This window comes from Apium graveolens, chromosome 10 (assembly GCF_009905375.1).
Source record: "Apium graveolens cultivar Ventura chromosome 10, ASM990537v1, whole genome shotgun sequence".
Lineage (NCBI taxonomy): Eukaryota > Viridiplantae > Streptophyta > Magnoliopsida > Apiales > Apiaceae > Apium > Apium graveolens.
In genome coordinates this window covers 90,280,972-90,297,831 of record NC_133656.1, presented here as the reverse complement: position 1 = coordinate 90,297,831, position 16,860 = coordinate 90,280,972, and the positions used below count along the sequence as shown (strand labels likewise).

The window sequence follows — 16,860 nt, the reverse complement described above, 5'->3', positions numbered from 1 at the left end:
TGCGAATTCCTTTAACAGAAATAGGTGGAGGAAGATTCTCAATGACCCCCACCTTGGCTTTGTCCACCTCAAGACCCTTACTAAAAACTTTGTGCCCAGGAATAATGCCCTGACGGACCATAAAGTGACATTTCTCCCAATTGAGAACCAGATTAGTCTCAACACACCTCTTGAGAATGTGTCCAAGATTTTACAAGCATTCATCAAAAGAATCTCCAACTATAGAGAAGTCGTCCATGAACACCTCCACATTCTGTCCAATTATATCAAAAAAGATGGCCAGCATACATCTCTGAAATGTGGCTGACATACCACACAGACCAAAAGAAACTCGTCTAAAGGCGAAACTACAAAATGGACAAGTGAAGGTAGTCTTCTCCTGATCTTCTGTAGCGATACAAATCTGATTATAACCCGAATAGCCATCAAGAAAATAGTAATACTCATGACTGGCCAATATGTCAAGCATCTGATCAATGAAGGGCAAAGGGAAGTGATCCTTCCTAGTGGCTTTGTTCAGATTCCTGTAATCCATGCAAACTCTCCACCCCGTGACTGTTCGTGTAGGAATAAGCTCATTCTTCTTATTTACCACCACAGTAATTCCACCTTTCTTTGGCACACATTAAACCGGTCTTACCCATGAACTGTCAGATATAGGATAGATGATCCCTGCATCTAGCCACTTAAGAATTTCTTTCTTCATTACTTCCTTCATGATTGGACTAAGTCGTCTTTGCTGCTCGACCGTAGGCTTGCTACCTTCCTCTAGCAGAATTTTATGCATACAGTAAGAAGGGTTGATTCCCTTGATATCTTCTATAGTCCAACCAATTGCCGATTTGAACTCTCTCAGAATCCTCATAAGCTTTTCTTCGTCACTACCTGAAAGGTCAGATGTAACAATAACAGGCAAAGTAGATGCATCACCTAAAAATGCATACCTCAAATGCTCAGGTAAAGGCTTAAGCTCAAGAGTGGGAGCTTCCTCAATAGATGGTTTGAGGCATTTAAGAGCTTTGTTTAATTCCTCCATTCGAAGAGATTCAAAAGGTATATCAATCTTCCTCTTCCAGGGAGAAGCATTTAAATATTGCAGTTATTCTTCACCTTCGTCATCTTCACTATCTGAATTTCCCAATAAGGCTTTTTCTAAGGCATCGGACCTTAGCAATTGATCAAGTTCTGAAGTAACCACAAAATCGACCAACTCCACCTTTAAGCACTCCTTATTTTCTGTAGGAAATTTCATAGCATTGAACACATTAAAAGTACATCCTGATCCAGCACGCGCATTGTGAGCTCACCCTTCTACACATCTATCAAGGTTCGGCCAGTTTCCAAGAAAGGTCTTCCCAAGATTATGGGAATCTTCTTTCCTCCTCAAAATTAAGAATTACAAAATCAGCAGGGAAGATGAGTTTATCAACCTTGACCAAGACATCCTTCACAATACCTCGCGGATATGTAATAGAACGGTCGGCCAACTGTAAGGTCATATATGTCGGTTTTGGATCAGGTAAATCCAACTGCTTGAAGATTGACAAAGGCATCAGATTGATGCTAGCTCCCAAGTCACATAAGCATATGTCAAAAGACACTTTTCCAATAGTAAACGGAATAGTGAAACTTCCTGGATCTTTAAGTTTCAGAGACAACTTCTGTTACAGCACAACACTGTATTCCTCCGTGAGAGCGATAGTGTCTAAATAATCAAGCTTCACTTTCCGAGAGAGAATACCTTTCATAAAATTTGCATAACTAGGCATCTGCTCAAGAGCCTCAGCGAAAGTTATGTTGATATGAAGTTTCTTGAACACCTCTAGAAACTTCTCAAATTGCTTGTCCAGCTTTTTCTTCTACAACCACTTAGGAAAAGGCGGCGGAGGAGATCTGTTTCTCCCCTGTATTACCCTCGGGAGGAGTATGCTCAACAGTAGTCTTCCTTGGTTCCACTTCTACTTCCTGGTGCTCTACTTCTTTCTCAGCCCCAGCTTCTTCAGTCAACGCTTGAGTTTGTTCGGAATTCGCAACCTTTCCAGACCTCAAAGTGATTGGCTTTACCTTCTCCTTAGCTTCCCTCTTTCCTGGAACTTCAGTTTCACAAGGTAGTGTACCAGGCTGATAATTTAGAAAGGCATTGGCAATTTTCCAAATTTGATTTTCCAAGGTCTTGATAGAAACAACTTGACTTTTGCACATAAGCTTCAACTCCTCTAATTCAAAATTTTCATTAGCTTGTTGCAGCTAGAGTTGTTGTCTTGGTGCATATTGCGGTTGCTGAAAACCAGGGGGGTTGTACTGCTTAGCTGGATACTGCTGATAAGGCTATTGAACCGCATTCTGAGCATTGATACAACTGAAATTAGGATGATTGCGATTGTTGGGATGATAAGTGGCTGGTACAGGTTGCTGCGAATGCTGAAAGTTGCTCACGAACTGAGTTGATTCACTAGCAATTGCGCACTGATCAGTCTCATGGGCACCAGCACAAAGCTCACAGACACTAGCGATTTGATTAACTGTATAATTAGCCAAAGTGTCCACCTTCATCGTCAAAGCCTTAAGTTGGGCAGCTATAGTAGTTGCTGCGTCCAACTCCAGAATTCCTGCCACCTTTCCCTGAGTCAGTCTCTGGGAAGGATTCTGGTACTCACTTGCAGCCACCAGTTCAATAAGTTCATAAGCTTCATCGTAGATTTTATCCCACAATGCTCCTCCTGATGCTGCATCGAGCATGGGTCTAGAAGTAGCACCCAATCCGTTATAGAAACAGTTAATAATCATCCAATCTGGCATGCCATGGTGTGGACACTTCCTTAGCATCTCCTTATATCGATCCCAAGCCTCACACAGAGATTCTCCAGTTTGCTGAGCAAACTGAGTAAGAGCATTCCTGATTGCAGCAGTCTTGCCATATGAAAGAATTTAGTGAGAAACTTTTGAGCAAGATCTTCCAAAGTGGTGATAGACCCTGCTGGTAGAGAGAGTAACCAACATTTAGCTTTGTCCCTCAGAGAGAACGGGAAAAGTCACAGCTTGATAGCATCTTCAGTCACATCATTGAACTTGAAAGTGTCACAGATCTCGATAAATATTCTGATGTGCATGTTGGGGTCTTCAGTAGGAGAACCCCCAAACTGAACTGAGTTATGTATCATCTGAATCGTGCTTGACTTGATCTCAAAAGTGTTAGCCCTGATGGCTGGCCTGATGATGCTTGACTGAATGTCATTGATCTTAGCGAGGGTGTATGCATACATGTTCGCGAGGGTGTATGACAAACATGGGATTCTAACTGAACTGAATTAATATATATGACAAACATGGGATTCTAACTTCATTAAATACTTCATTCAATAGCCTTATTGTTCTTATCCTTAGCATGCAATGGTGATGACACTAATCAGATAACACAAAACTGATGAGCGCCAACTTTCGTTATACGAATACTATACTACCAGACATCCATAAAAGAGATCTGAATATACACCAATTATATTGAGACCCTATATGTCTATAGAATTTGACAACATAACGGTTTAAGCACAAGTTATCTATCTTGATTACATAGGGCAAGTAAGATGGTTAAAATTACCTACGAATCATGCATAACAAATACATGAACCTATGCTAGCATGGCAAGTTCTAAATCCTTAAATTCACTTTCGCTTTATTAAGAATTAACACATTATCTTATAAGTTCGTGACCCTCATAAGACGTATACGCACAACCAATACTAGGTTATCATACAATCACCACATACTAAGTCATCGAAACAAATCAACTAAAGAAATCCATTAATAAATCCGCTAGAACCCCACGATAATGATTAGCCCATAATCGGACTCATCATCAACGTGGGTTCCGATGTAAGCATGGTATAATAAACGTAGTCTTTATAACGAATAAATAAAACCAAGTACAAAACAAGAGTAAGGTTCATAAATAAGAAAACTAACATCCAAGTACAACTTAAAACAAAGATTCACAAGTAAAAACAAGATCTTCTTCGTCTTCATTGAATCGTGCTAACACGGTCTTCTTACGGCTCTCCTTGATAAGTCTCTAGCTTAATATATTATTAAAAATGACTTGAAGTTATTTATAAAGCATCCCTAATCAGCAAAAAAGTCCAGAAATCAGTCTAATATTCAAAACAGGATTCTTGAAACCCGACCTGGCACGGCCGCGCGCTTGATCAGTGCGGGAGCGCTGGCTCTCTGAAGTTTGGGCGCGGCCGCGCGCTTGATCAGCGCGGGCACGGTGGGCTGATAAGTGGAATTTTATACCACTTAGAATGTCTTATAATGGCTTGAATTGATGTCTTGATATCAAGTATTTTGTGTATTTGATGCGTTTTTGAGTGTTTTTGCATTTCAGGGTATGGCTTGCGTAAATAGGGAGATTTTATCATAATAAGCCTAGGGAAGTACTTGGGATCAGTTATGGGGAGTTGTGCGAAGAATTCAGCAAAACAGAAAAAAATGGGATTTTTCCAGAAAGGTCGCAGGCGCCCGCCTGGAGCTTGCAGGCGACCGCCTGGAGAGCAGGCGCCCGCGTGGGATTGGAGGCGGCCACCTAGGGCCGGATTTTCAGATCCTGATTTTTATTAATTCGTATTCTATTGGACTTCTGAGACTGCTGTTTCTTGTGGACTTCTATATAAGTAATCTTGAGAGACGTTTCACAATAAGAAGTAACAAGTATCAATCAAGCAAGGAGCAAGGAGAGAAGATTAAGAGGACCGTTTTAGCACACCACAATGAAGAAGAGGAAGCATACGTTATCTTGTGATTCTTTTATTCGTTGTAATTATGGATGCTAGTTTTCTTTATGTTGAACCTTATTACTCTTGTGACGTACTCTGGTTTTAATAAGTATTTTATTAGTTTATATTGTCGTGTTATTATCATGTTTTCATATGAACCTATGGTGACGATGAGTTCTATCATGGGCTAATCGTGATCATGGGGTCGTAGCGGATTTATTATGGGTTTTTTTAGTTAATTGTTTAATACCTTGGTATGTAATGATTGTATGATATCTAGTATAGGTTGTGCTTATTCGTCTTATGTGCGTCGCGAACATATAAGATAGCCTGTTAATCTCTTGTGAAGGGACAGTGAATCTTGAGATTTAGAACTTGTCATACTAGCATAGGTTCATGTATTGTATGCATGATTAGTTGGTAACTCTAACCGTTTTACTTGCCATGTGTAATCATAATGAATAACTTGCGCTTAACTCGTTATGTTGTCAAATTCTTTAGACATATAGGGTCTCAATATAATTGATGCCTATTCAACTTCTATCTTAATTGTGGATGCTTGGTAGAATGGTACTTGTACAACGAAAGTTGGCTTTTATCAGTTTTGTGTTGTTCGATTAATATCATCACCGTTACATGCTAAGGGTAATAATAAAACTATTGAATGATATAGTAATGAAGTTATGATCTCATGTGTGTTTAATATTGTTAATTCAAGTGTTATTTAAGTGTTTTATTCTCGTAGTTAATTTTAGTTAATAATTAGTTAATCAGCCTTAAGTGTTATTGTCTTGACATTGAGAAGTAATCATACATTGGTGAGTAAGTGTTAATTAAATATAATTAGTCTGAGTCTCTGTGGGAACGAAGTAGAAATCATTCTATATTACTTGCGAACGTGTATACTTGCGAACGTGTATACTTACGTGAATATTAGCGTGTGTTTTGTACCTAACAAGTTTTTGGCGCCGCTACCGGGGACTCGATGTTAATTTGTTTAGTTTATGGACTTGCCATCAGTGGTCATTAGGACTCATTGATTAAGACTTGTTACTTATTGTTTCCAGTTGTGTTTCAGGTACTCTAGCGAGCATTTATGCAAACACGTTCTCGCGCTCGCAAGAGGACTCTAGATACGGCTGAGGAGACCGACTCAGTTCTTGATATTCCGGAGAAGATAGATTTTGAAGATTCAGATAAAGAAAGTGAACAGAAAGAACCGGTAATCATGGGTGATCGTATAGTTCCAGCAGATCCAGCTCTTATAGACTTTTCTCGGCCAAAAATTGATGACATTCAGTTAAGCATCATTCATTAGGCTATTCAGGCTAATACATTCGAAATCAAGCCGGGCACTATCCAGATGGTGCAGAATTCTATTTATTTCGGAGGTGCTGCGACTAAAGATCCCAACATGCATATCAGGAATTTTGTCGAGATCTACAGTACTTTTAAATATAATGGTGTTACTGATGAGGCTATTAAGCTGAGGCTTTTCCCGTTCTCTCTGAGGGATAAGGCTAAGGACTGGTTACATTCTTTACCAGCTGGGTCCATCACTACTTGGGAAGATCTTGCGCAAAAGTTTCTGGAGATGTTCTATCCAATGGCCAAGACTGCATCTATGAGGAGTGCTTTTACTCAGTTTATACAGCAACCAACAGAATCTATGTGCGAAGCTTGGGAGCGCTATAAGGAGATGTTGAGAAAGTGTCCACATCATGGAATGCCTGACTGGATGGTGATCACTGGGTTCTACAATGGTTTGGAGGCTCAATCTCGGCCCATACTCGATGCAGCAGCTGGAGGCGCCTTGTGGGCCAAAAGCTATACTGAAGCCTATAATCTTATTGAAACTATGGCTGCAAACGAGCATCAAAACCCAACTCAAAGGATGATGCCTGGGAAAGTAGTAGGTATTCTGGAAGTTGATGTAGCTACAGCTACTGCAGCGCAGCTCCAAGCGCTGTCTATGAAGGTCGATTCCTTAGCCAACTATGGAGTCAATCAGATAGCTTTGGTCTGTGAGCTTTGTGCAGGCTCTCATGCTACGGATCAGTATTCTCTTTTTAAAGAATCTGTTCAGTATGTGAACAATTATCAGCGACCGCAACAGCCTGTGCCAGCTACTTATCATCCTAATAATAGAAATCATCCCAATTTCAGCTAGAGCAATACTCAGAATGCTGTTCAATAACCATATCAGCAAGCTGTAAGTAAGCATTTTAATATACCTGGATTCCCGCAACCTCAGCAATATGCTCAAAGGCAATCATATCCTCAACAAGGAGGTGCTGCTCCACCTTCTAGTGCTGATTTCGAGGAGCTAAAGTTGTTGTGCAAAAGTCAGGTTGTTTCTATCAAGACCTTGGAGAATCAAATCGGTCAAATAGCCAATACCGTGCCCAATCGTCAACCTGGCACACTTCCCAGTGATACTGAAGTGCCAGGCAGGAAGAATGCAAAAGAGAAAGTCAAAGCTATTACCTTAAGGTCTGGAAAAGTTGCTAATGCTGAAAAAGCAAAAGATGGAGAAGCTGAAGTTGTAGATGAAGAAGAAAAGCAAAAGGAAAAAGAGGCGGAACCAAGGAAGACTACTGTTGAACACACTTTTCCTGAGGGTAATACAGGGGAAAAATAGCTCTATCCTCCACCACCTTTTCCTAAGAGATTGTAAAAACAAAAGCTGGATTAGTAATTTGGTAAGTTTCTGGAGGTGTTCAAGAAACTTCACATCAACATACCTTTCGCTGAGGCTCTGGAGCAAATGCCTAGTTATGCGAAATTCATGAAAAGTATTCTTTCAAGGAAGGTGAAACTAGATGATCTTGATACCGTTGCTCTAACGGAAGAGTGCAGTGCTGTGCTGCAACAAAAATTACCTCCAAAGCTTAATAGCTTCACCATTCCTTGCACTATTGGCAAGTTGTCATTCGACAAGTTCCTCTACGATTTGGGAGCAATCATCAATCTGATGTCGTTGTCTATCTTCAAAAAGCTGAATTTGCCTGATCCGAAGCCCACCTACATGTCTCTACAATTGACTGATTGTTCTATTACATACCCACGAGGCATCATGGAGGACGTGTTAGTAAAGGTGGATAAGCTCATCTTTCTTGCAGACTTTGTCATTCTGGATTTTGAGGAAGATAAGAAGATTCCCATAATCTTGGGAAGACCATTCTTGGCTACAGGTCGTACCTTGATAGATGTGCAAAAAGGTGTACTTACTATGAGGGTGCAAGATCAGGATGTGACATTTTATTTATTCAATGCGATGAAATTCCCTACAGAAGATGAGGAGTGCTTCAAGGTGGATTTGATTGATTCTGCGGTAACTTCAGAACTTGATCATGTGCTAAGGTTTGATGCCTTAGAAAAAGCCTTAGTGGGGGAATTTGACAGTGAAGATGAGGAAGGTAATGAGCAACTACAATATTTAAATGTTAATCCTTGGAAGCGAAAGCTAGATATGCCATTTGAATCTCTTGGTACTACTGATCTCAAGAATGCTGAGGGAAAGCTCGAACCATCTATTGAGGAAACACCTACTTTGGAGCTTAAACCATTGCCTGAACACTTGAGGTATGCTTTTTTAGGTGATGCATCTACTTTGCCTGTTATTATTGCATCTGAACTTTCAGGTAGTGATGAGGACAAGCTCTTGAGGATCTTGAGAGAATTCAAATCGGCTTTCGGATGGACTATAACAGATATTAAAGGGATCAGCCCTTCGTATTGCATGCATAAAATTCTGCTAGAGGAAGGTAGCAAGCCGACTGTTGAGCAACAATGAAGACTTAATCCTATCATGAAAGAAGTGGTGAAGAAAGAAATTCTAAAGTGGCTGGATGCTGGAATCATTTATCCTATTTCTGACAGTGCTTGGGTGAGCCCCGTGCAATGTGTACCTAAGAAATGAGGTATTACTGTGGTAGCAAATGAGAAGAATGAGCTCATCCCCACTCAAACAGTCACAGGATGGAGGGTATGCATGGACTACAGAAAGTTGAACAAAGTCACAAGGAAGGATCACATCCCTCTTCCATTTATTGATCAAATGTTTGACAGGTTGGCTGGTCATGAGTATTATTGTCTTCCGAATGGCTATTTGGGTTACAATCAGATTTGCATTGCACCAGAAGATCAAGAAAAGACTACTTTCACTTGTCCATTTGGAACGTTTGCTTTTCGTTGAGTTTCTTTCGGCTTATGTGATGCACCTGCCACTTTTCACAGATGCATGATGGCTATATTCTCTGATATGATTGGAAATAATGTCGAAGTGTTCAAGGACGACTTTTCCGTCTTTCGACATTCATTTGATGAATGTTTGAATAATCTCCGTCGGTGCTTAAAAGGTGTGTGGAAACTAATTTAGTGCTCAATTGGGAAAAATGTCACTTCATGGTGCAACAGGGCATCATTCTTGGGCATAAAGTCTCTAGCAAAGGCCTTAAAGTGGATAAAGCCAAGGTGGGAGTCATTGAAAATCTTCCACCACCTATTTCTGTGAAAGGAATCCGTAGTTTTATTGGTCATGCGGGTTATTATCGGCATTTCATCAAGGACTTCTCTAAGATATCTAAGACGTTGTGCAACTTGCTCGAGAAAGATGTGCCTTTCAAATTTGATGATGAATGCTTGGAAGCATTCGAGACTCTCAAGAAGAGTTTGATAACTGCACCAGTTATTATGGCACCTGATTGGACAGAACCTTTTGAGATGATGTGCGATGCAAGTGATTATGCAGTGGGAGTAGTTCTTGGGCAGCACAAGAATAATATCTTTTATGTGGTCTACTATGCTAGTAAGACGCTTAATGGAGCTCAAATGAACTACACCACTACTGAGAAGGAGCTCTTGGCTATAGTTTTTGGTTTCAAAAAATTTTGATCTTATTTACTTGGGACAAAGGTGACAGTATTCACTGATCACGCCCCCATTCGCTATCTCGTCTCAAAGAAGGATTCGAAGCCTAGACTTATTCGTCGGGTGCTCTTGCTACAGGAATTTGAGTTAGAGATCAAGGATTGAAAATGTACTAAAAATCAAGTAGTTGACCATCTCTCTAGACTGGAGAATCCTGATTCTACTTCACTTGATAAGACATTGATCACCGAATCTTTTCCGGATGAGCAGTTGTTCGCAGTTCAGGAGGAAGAGCCATGGTTCGCAGACATTGTGAACTATCTTGTCAGCAATATAATGCCTCCTAATATGAATGCAGCTCAAAAGAAGAAGTTTCTGCATGAGGTGAAGTGGTACATGTGGGATGAACCATATTTGTTTAGACAAGGAGCTGACCAAATCATCAGGAGATGTATCCCATTATATGAGACAGAGGGGATATTACGAGACTGTCATTCCACAGTTTATGGTGGACATTATGGTGGTGAAAAGACAGCAGCTCGTATTCTTCAAGCAGGTTTTTTCTGGCCTACGTTTTTTAAGAATGCACATCATTTCATTTTAAGGTGTGATCGTTGCCAAAGAGTTGGGAATCTTATTAGAAAGGATGAGATGCCTTTAAATGTGATGCTTGAAGTTGAGGTCTTCGATGTTTGGGGAATCGATTTCATGGGACCATTTATCTCGTCCTGCAATAATCAGTACATCTTGCTGGCAGTTGATTATGTATCGAAATGGGTAGAAGTCAAGGCTTTACCGATGAATGATGGAAAGGTAGTGTTGAGTTTTCTTCATAAGCAGATATTCACAAGATTTGGAACGCCATGAGTTATCATAAGTGATGAGGGGTCGCATTTCTGCAATCGTAAGTTCACTTTAATGATGCAACGCTACAATGTGAATCATCGTATTGCTACTACCTATCATCCACACACTAATGGTCAAGCTGAAGTGTCTAATATAGAGATCAAGCGCATTCTAGAGAAAGTTGTTTGTCCGTCCAGGAAAGATTGGTGTTTGAAGCTCGATGAAGCTGTTTGGGCTTATAGAACAACATACAAGACTCCACTTGGGATGTCCCAATTTCAACTTGTCTATGGTAAGGGATGTCATTTACCTGCGGAGCTTGAGCATAAGGCTTATTGGGCAATGAAGAAGTTAAACCTTGATCTGGATGCAGCTGGGAAGAAGCAAATGCTTCAGTTAAATGAACTTAATGAATTTCGACTTCAAGCGTACGAGAACAACAAAATGTACAAGGAAAAAGTAAAAAGGTGGCACGACAGGAAGCTATCCCCTAAGTCATTCGTGCCAGGGAAACAATTTCTTTTATTCAACTCTCGTCTCCGACTTTTTCCTGGAAAGTTGAAATTAAGGTGGTCTGGACCATTTATCATCAAAACTGTGTTTCCACATGGAGCGGTGGAGATTTTTGAGAACGATCTGGGCCAAGCATTCAAGGTTAATGGTCAGAGATTGAAGCACTATAATGGGGATACGGCAAACCGGGAAGTGGTTAGTGCCATTTTATTGTGAACTTGATCGAACTACTCTACTTCAAGCTAATGACGTAAAGGAAGCGCTTCTTGGGAGGCAACCCAATATATGAGACCATAGGAACCCTTAGAATTTAGTACTCTATCCAAAAACCCAAAAAAATCAGAAAATTTGAAGGCAGAATTTTTTTTTCCAGGAACCCCGCAGGCACCCGCCTGCTAGTTCCAGGCGGCCGCTTGCTGGCAGGCGCCCGCCTACTGGTTCCAGGCGACCGCTTAGAGGCCGACTGTTTGAATTTTTTTCCAGCCTTATAAAAAACCAAACAAAATAGAAAAAAAAACACAAAAACACAATTCCACAGCATCAACCCCATTACCCACCATTTCCATCTCCTAATCACCCACAAACCCCACTCCTACTCTAATTCTAACCCTAATCTTACCCTATATATACACACATCCTCTCCATAGACACCCATTATACTTTCAATTCTCAAAACTCTCTCCTACTCCCAAAACACAACTCTTAAACACGTATTCTCAGTTTCAATGGCCGCAAAGAGATCTCAAACTGTTGATAGCAGCAACACCATTCCTACTGCTGATTCTTTGAGGGGTACTGCTGCGAGGCCCTGATTGGTGGATAGGGCTATTGAGGAGGAGTATGCAAGGCTTCTGACTAAGCCGATTCTGAAGGAGAGGGGATTTTTGCCATCGGGGAGGGATGGTGAGTTATTGTCGATGATTGTAGAGAAAGGATGGATTACTTTTTGTGGGTCGCCGGAGGCGGTCCCGATGAGTGTGGTTCTCGAGTTTTATGCGAACGCCAAGGCCGACAAGAATGGGTATACGGTTGTTCGGGGGCTTACGGTTGATTATCAGCCCGAGGCGATTCGGTGTGTTACTGGGCAGCGACAAAGGAAGCCCTGGGAGGAGAATTGGAACGAGAAGACCCCCGAGGATTTTGACTCGGATTTGATTATTGCTACTATCTGTCAGCCGGGTACGGTGTGGAAGTTTAAGATGGGATCTAACGAGTATCGTTCTTTTCCAGCTGTTGTGATGAACAGGTATACCCGTGCATGGACTGCCTTTATTTGTGCTAATATTTTGCCTTCTTCGCATGCACATGAGGTTACAGTTGAGAGAACCAGATTGTTGTGGGGGATTCTGAATGAGGAGTATTATGTGGACCTTAGTGAGTTCATCTACCAAGGGATTTTGAAGTTTTTGAGGGGGAGGACACATTATAACATCCTGTATGCCTTTGTTGTCACGAAGTTGTGCAAGGAAGTTGGAGTCCACTGACCTTCTTATGAACAGCTGCAGATGCAAGCCGCTCCTATTGATTCATCGACGATGAATGCGTTGCAGGAGTGAACGGGTGGTGAGCCCGAGGAGTATGGTTTGGGATATCGTCTCCTTGGGGGACGTCCAGCAGCTGGTGCTACGATGGCTAGGCCCAGTCAGGCTCATGGCGAGGCAGGTTCTTCTAGAGCCCAGAGAGGTGATGGTTCAAGGATGGCTGATGTCCAGGATAGTCGGCTTTCCAGGAGGATAGATGCGATGTACGAGTCGCGGAGTAGGTTTGTACAGGAGCTCACCCTAACAATTGGGACTGCTTTCAGAGGCCTTGGAGCTGACATCCAGTGGCCCGTTTTTGGTGAGGACTCTGCTTATCCGCCTCCTAACACTCCACCCTCTGAGGGTGAAGATGATGATGAGTTCTCTGAGTAGGTATACCCTGTGTTCCTTTCTATTACCTTCACTGGGAATAATGAAGATTTTAAGTTTGGGGGTGGTAGTTAAGGAACACATTTGTGTGTGTCATGTAGTGGATATTCATGTTAGTTTAGTTCATATAGTTGCATATTTTTTGCTGTATAGTTTTTTTTATTTTATAGCTTTATTTATCATGTCATTTAGCTCATGCATATACCATGATCCCTTTTGTGTTGCTTTACCAATTGATATGTGATATTGATGCGAGTGTAGTGATAATGTTAGAGTGATGTTGAATCTTGTTAAGTTGACATGCAAGCTAAAAACACTTGTAATTTCACTAAGTCTTAAAGTATGCTTAAGGACTAGATTGTTGTCATGGTTTGTTGGCTTTTGAGGTTAATCTATTGATTATGCTTAGAATGTATGATAGGCTCTTAATGATAAAAGGCATGAAAAGATAAAGTTGGAGTAAAAATTGGAATTCATTGCTAGTTGTGGCTAGGCGTCAATTGGCTAGTAGCCAGCTCGTATTGTATGCGAGTACTCTAAGGTTGAGCAATATGGAGCGAAACGCACTTGCTCAGAAATAAAAAGAAAAAAAAAGAGAAAAAAATAAAATATGGTTTAATGCATAATTGATCACAAGTGAGCTCTTTGGTATTCGAGTTATTAAGTTCTTAGGGGACTTTGCGCCTAGTGACCTAAGGCTTTTATAGTCTGGGATCCGCTAACCTAACGCTCGTTAAATGGATGCCATTGCATAAGTCTTTTGTGGACCTCACTCATTGCACGATCAAATAAGCATTTGTTTATTGTGTTGAATAAAAGCATGATTCTGTAATAAGCTCCAGTGATCATGAAGTGTTATAAGTCATTTTGTGTCTAGAATTTATTCTTCGTATAATCTTGTGATTGCCTTGAGGATAATTGAGTTATGATAATTGATCTAGTTTCGAAGCATATCTGTTAAGCATTCAAACACATCACGTTTCTAGTTGTATGTTAGCTTGCATGATTTGATTGATCTTTAGTCACCTAATTGTATTTGTTGAGATGACATGTGTTGGTTGGTTTAGTCATTGCGATGGGGATCGCTGCATTTCATGTAGTTTGCATTCTTGCATGTTTTTATTTTGTTTTTGAGTCTGTGACGCTTGAGGACAAATATCGATTAAAGTTTGGGGGTGTGATAAGTGGCATTTTATACCACCTAGAACGTCTTATAATGGCTTGAATTGATGTCTTGAAATCAAGTATTTTGTGTATTTGATGCGTTTTTAATTGTTTATACATTTCAGGGTATGGCTTGCGTAAATAGGGAGATTTCATCATAATAATCCTAGGGAAGTACTTGGGATCAGTTGCGGGGAGTTGTGTGAAGAATTCAGCAAAAACAGAAGGGTCGCAGGCGCCCGCCTGGAACTTGCAGGCGACCTCCTGGAGAGCAGGCGCCCGCGTGGGATTGGAGGCGGCCGCCTGGGGTCGGATTTTCAGATCCTGATTTTTGTAAATTCGTATTCTATTGGACTTCTGAGACTGCTGTTTCTTGTGGACTTCTATATAAGTAATATTGAGAAACATTTCACAATAAGAAGTAACAAGTATCAATCAAGCAAGGAGCAAGGAAAGAAGATTAAGAGGACCGTTTTAGCACACCACAATGAAGAAGAGGAAGCATACATTATCTTGTGATTCTTTTATTCGTTGTAACAGTGGATGCTAGTTTTCTTTACTTTGAACCTTAATACTCTTGTGACGTACTCTGGTTTTAATAAGTATTTTGTTAGTTTATATTGTCATGTTATTATCATATTTTCATATGAACCCATGGTGACGATGAGTTCTATCATGGGCTAATCGTGATCATGGGGTCGTAGTGGATTTACTAAGGATTTCTTTAGTTAATCGTTTAATACCTTGGTATGTGATGATTGTATGATATCTAGTATAGGTTGTGCTTATTCATCTTATGTGCATCGTGAACATATAAGATAGCCTGTTAATCTCTTGTGAAGCGACAGTGAATCTTGAGATTTAGAACTTGCCATGCTAGCATAGGTTCATGTATTGTATGCATGATTAGTGGGTAACTTTAACCGTTTTACTTGCCCTGTGTAATTATAATGAATAAATTGCGCTTAAATCATTATGTTATCAAATTCTGTAGACATATAGGGTCTCAACATAATTGATGCATATTCAACTTCTATCTTAATTGTGGATGCTTGGTAGATTGGTACTTGTACAACGAAAGTTGGCTTTTATCAGTCTCGTGTTGTTCGATTAATATCATCACAGTTACATGCTAAGGGTAATAACAAAACTATTGAATGATATAGTAATGAAGTTATGATCTCATGTGTGTTTAATATTGTTAATTCAAGTGTTATTTAAGTATTTTATTCTCGTAGTTAATTGTAGTAAATAATTAGTTAATACCTTAAGTGTTATTGTCTTGACATTGAGAAGTAATCATACATTGGTGAGTAAGTGTTAATTAAATATAATTAGTCTGAGTCTCTGTGGGAATGAACTAGAAATTATTCTGTTAGATATATTTGATAATGTCATGTCTAATATGATTTGTGTTTAGTTTTTCAGATCTTACTTAAACAGGACAAATCAGTACTTAACTAGAAATCAACACTTAAACTGAAGTCAGAACTTAAGTTGTCAGAACTTAAGTTGTCAGAACTTAAGTTGTCAGAACTTAAGTTATCAGGAGATATTTATTAGAAGATAATATCAGGACTTAAGGAGACTTTCAGATAAGGAAGGCGACTGATTGAAAGGAAAGAACATCAAGACAAATGCAAGAAGAGATATGCATGAAGAAGGAATTCTATGAAGAATAGAATACTTGGAAGAAAAGATATCTGATTGATATATTTTAGGAAGCAGAATTATATTTCATATCAATTAGCGATTATCTTATAACTGTGTAGTATATAAACACAGATATATGGTTTACACCATATGTGTTATCATTATCGAGAATAATATTCGTTGTAACCCTAGCAACTCTCGTGATATTTGTTCATCACTGAGAGAGGACAGTTCCATATTGTAACAGAGTTTATTATATTGAATAAAGTCTGTTTTCTGTTATTTGAGTTCTTTAATTCGATTTGATTGTGATAAACACTGTATTCAACCCCCTTCTACAGTGTGTGTGACCTAACAAGTGGTATCAGAGTAGATCTGTTAACACACAAACAGTTTAAGGTCCAAAAACAATCATGTCTGAAGAAGAAACTCCAATCAAGCCCACCAAAACTGAAGAACCTCCAAAGACTCAAATCCATAGTCGATATGATACTATTAGAGTTCCCATACTGAAACCATCTGAATATTCCATATGGAAGGTGAGGATATCTATGTTTCTTGAAGCTACTCATCCAGAATACTTGACAGAATCAATGAAGGGCCACACAAGCCAACCAAACTCTTTGTTGTAGTTGCAGGTCAACCAGCAAAGTCTGTACCAAAGGAGAAAAGTGATTATACTGTTGAAGATATCTCATCAATTTCTAAGGATGCTAAGGTACGACACTTGCTGCATAGTGCTATTGATAATATAATGTCAAACAGGGTAATCAACTGCAAGACTGCAAAGGAGATATGGGATGCTTTGGAGACAAGATGCCAGGGAACCGAATCAATTAAGAAGAACAGGAAGACTATACGTACTCAAGAGTATGAACACTTTGACTCAAAGCCTGATGAGTCATTAACTGGTTTATATGACAGATTTGTCAAACTCTTGAATGATTTGTCACTAGTTGACAAGGAATATGATCTCGAGGATTCAAATCTTAAATTCCTGTTAGCACTTCCTGAAAGATGGGATTTGAAGGCCACCACTATAAGAGACAACTATAATCTTGAAGAAACAACTCTTGATGAAATTTATGGGATGCTGAAGACTCATGAACTTGAGATGGAACAAAGAAGCA

General features: G+C 39.9%; 2 non-coding genes across 2 annotated transcripts; one reads left to right on the top strand and one right to left on the bottom strand.

Moving 5' to 3' along the window:
* Positions 1-2,797: 2,797 nt before the first annotated feature.
* Positions 2,798-2,904, top strand: LOC141694546 (small nucleolar RNA R71). The gene has a single exon (XR_012563840.1). It is a non-coding gene; the product is annotated as a small nucleolar RNA R71 (small nucleolar RNA).
* A 3,489-nt stretch (positions 2,905-6,393) lies between these two features.
* Positions 6,394-6,500, bottom strand: LOC141694277 (small nucleolar RNA R71). Its single transcript, XR_012563597.1, has one exon. It is a non-coding gene; the product is annotated as a small nucleolar RNA R71 (small nucleolar RNA).
* Between the last annotated feature and the right edge of the window lie 10,360 nt (positions 6,501-16,860).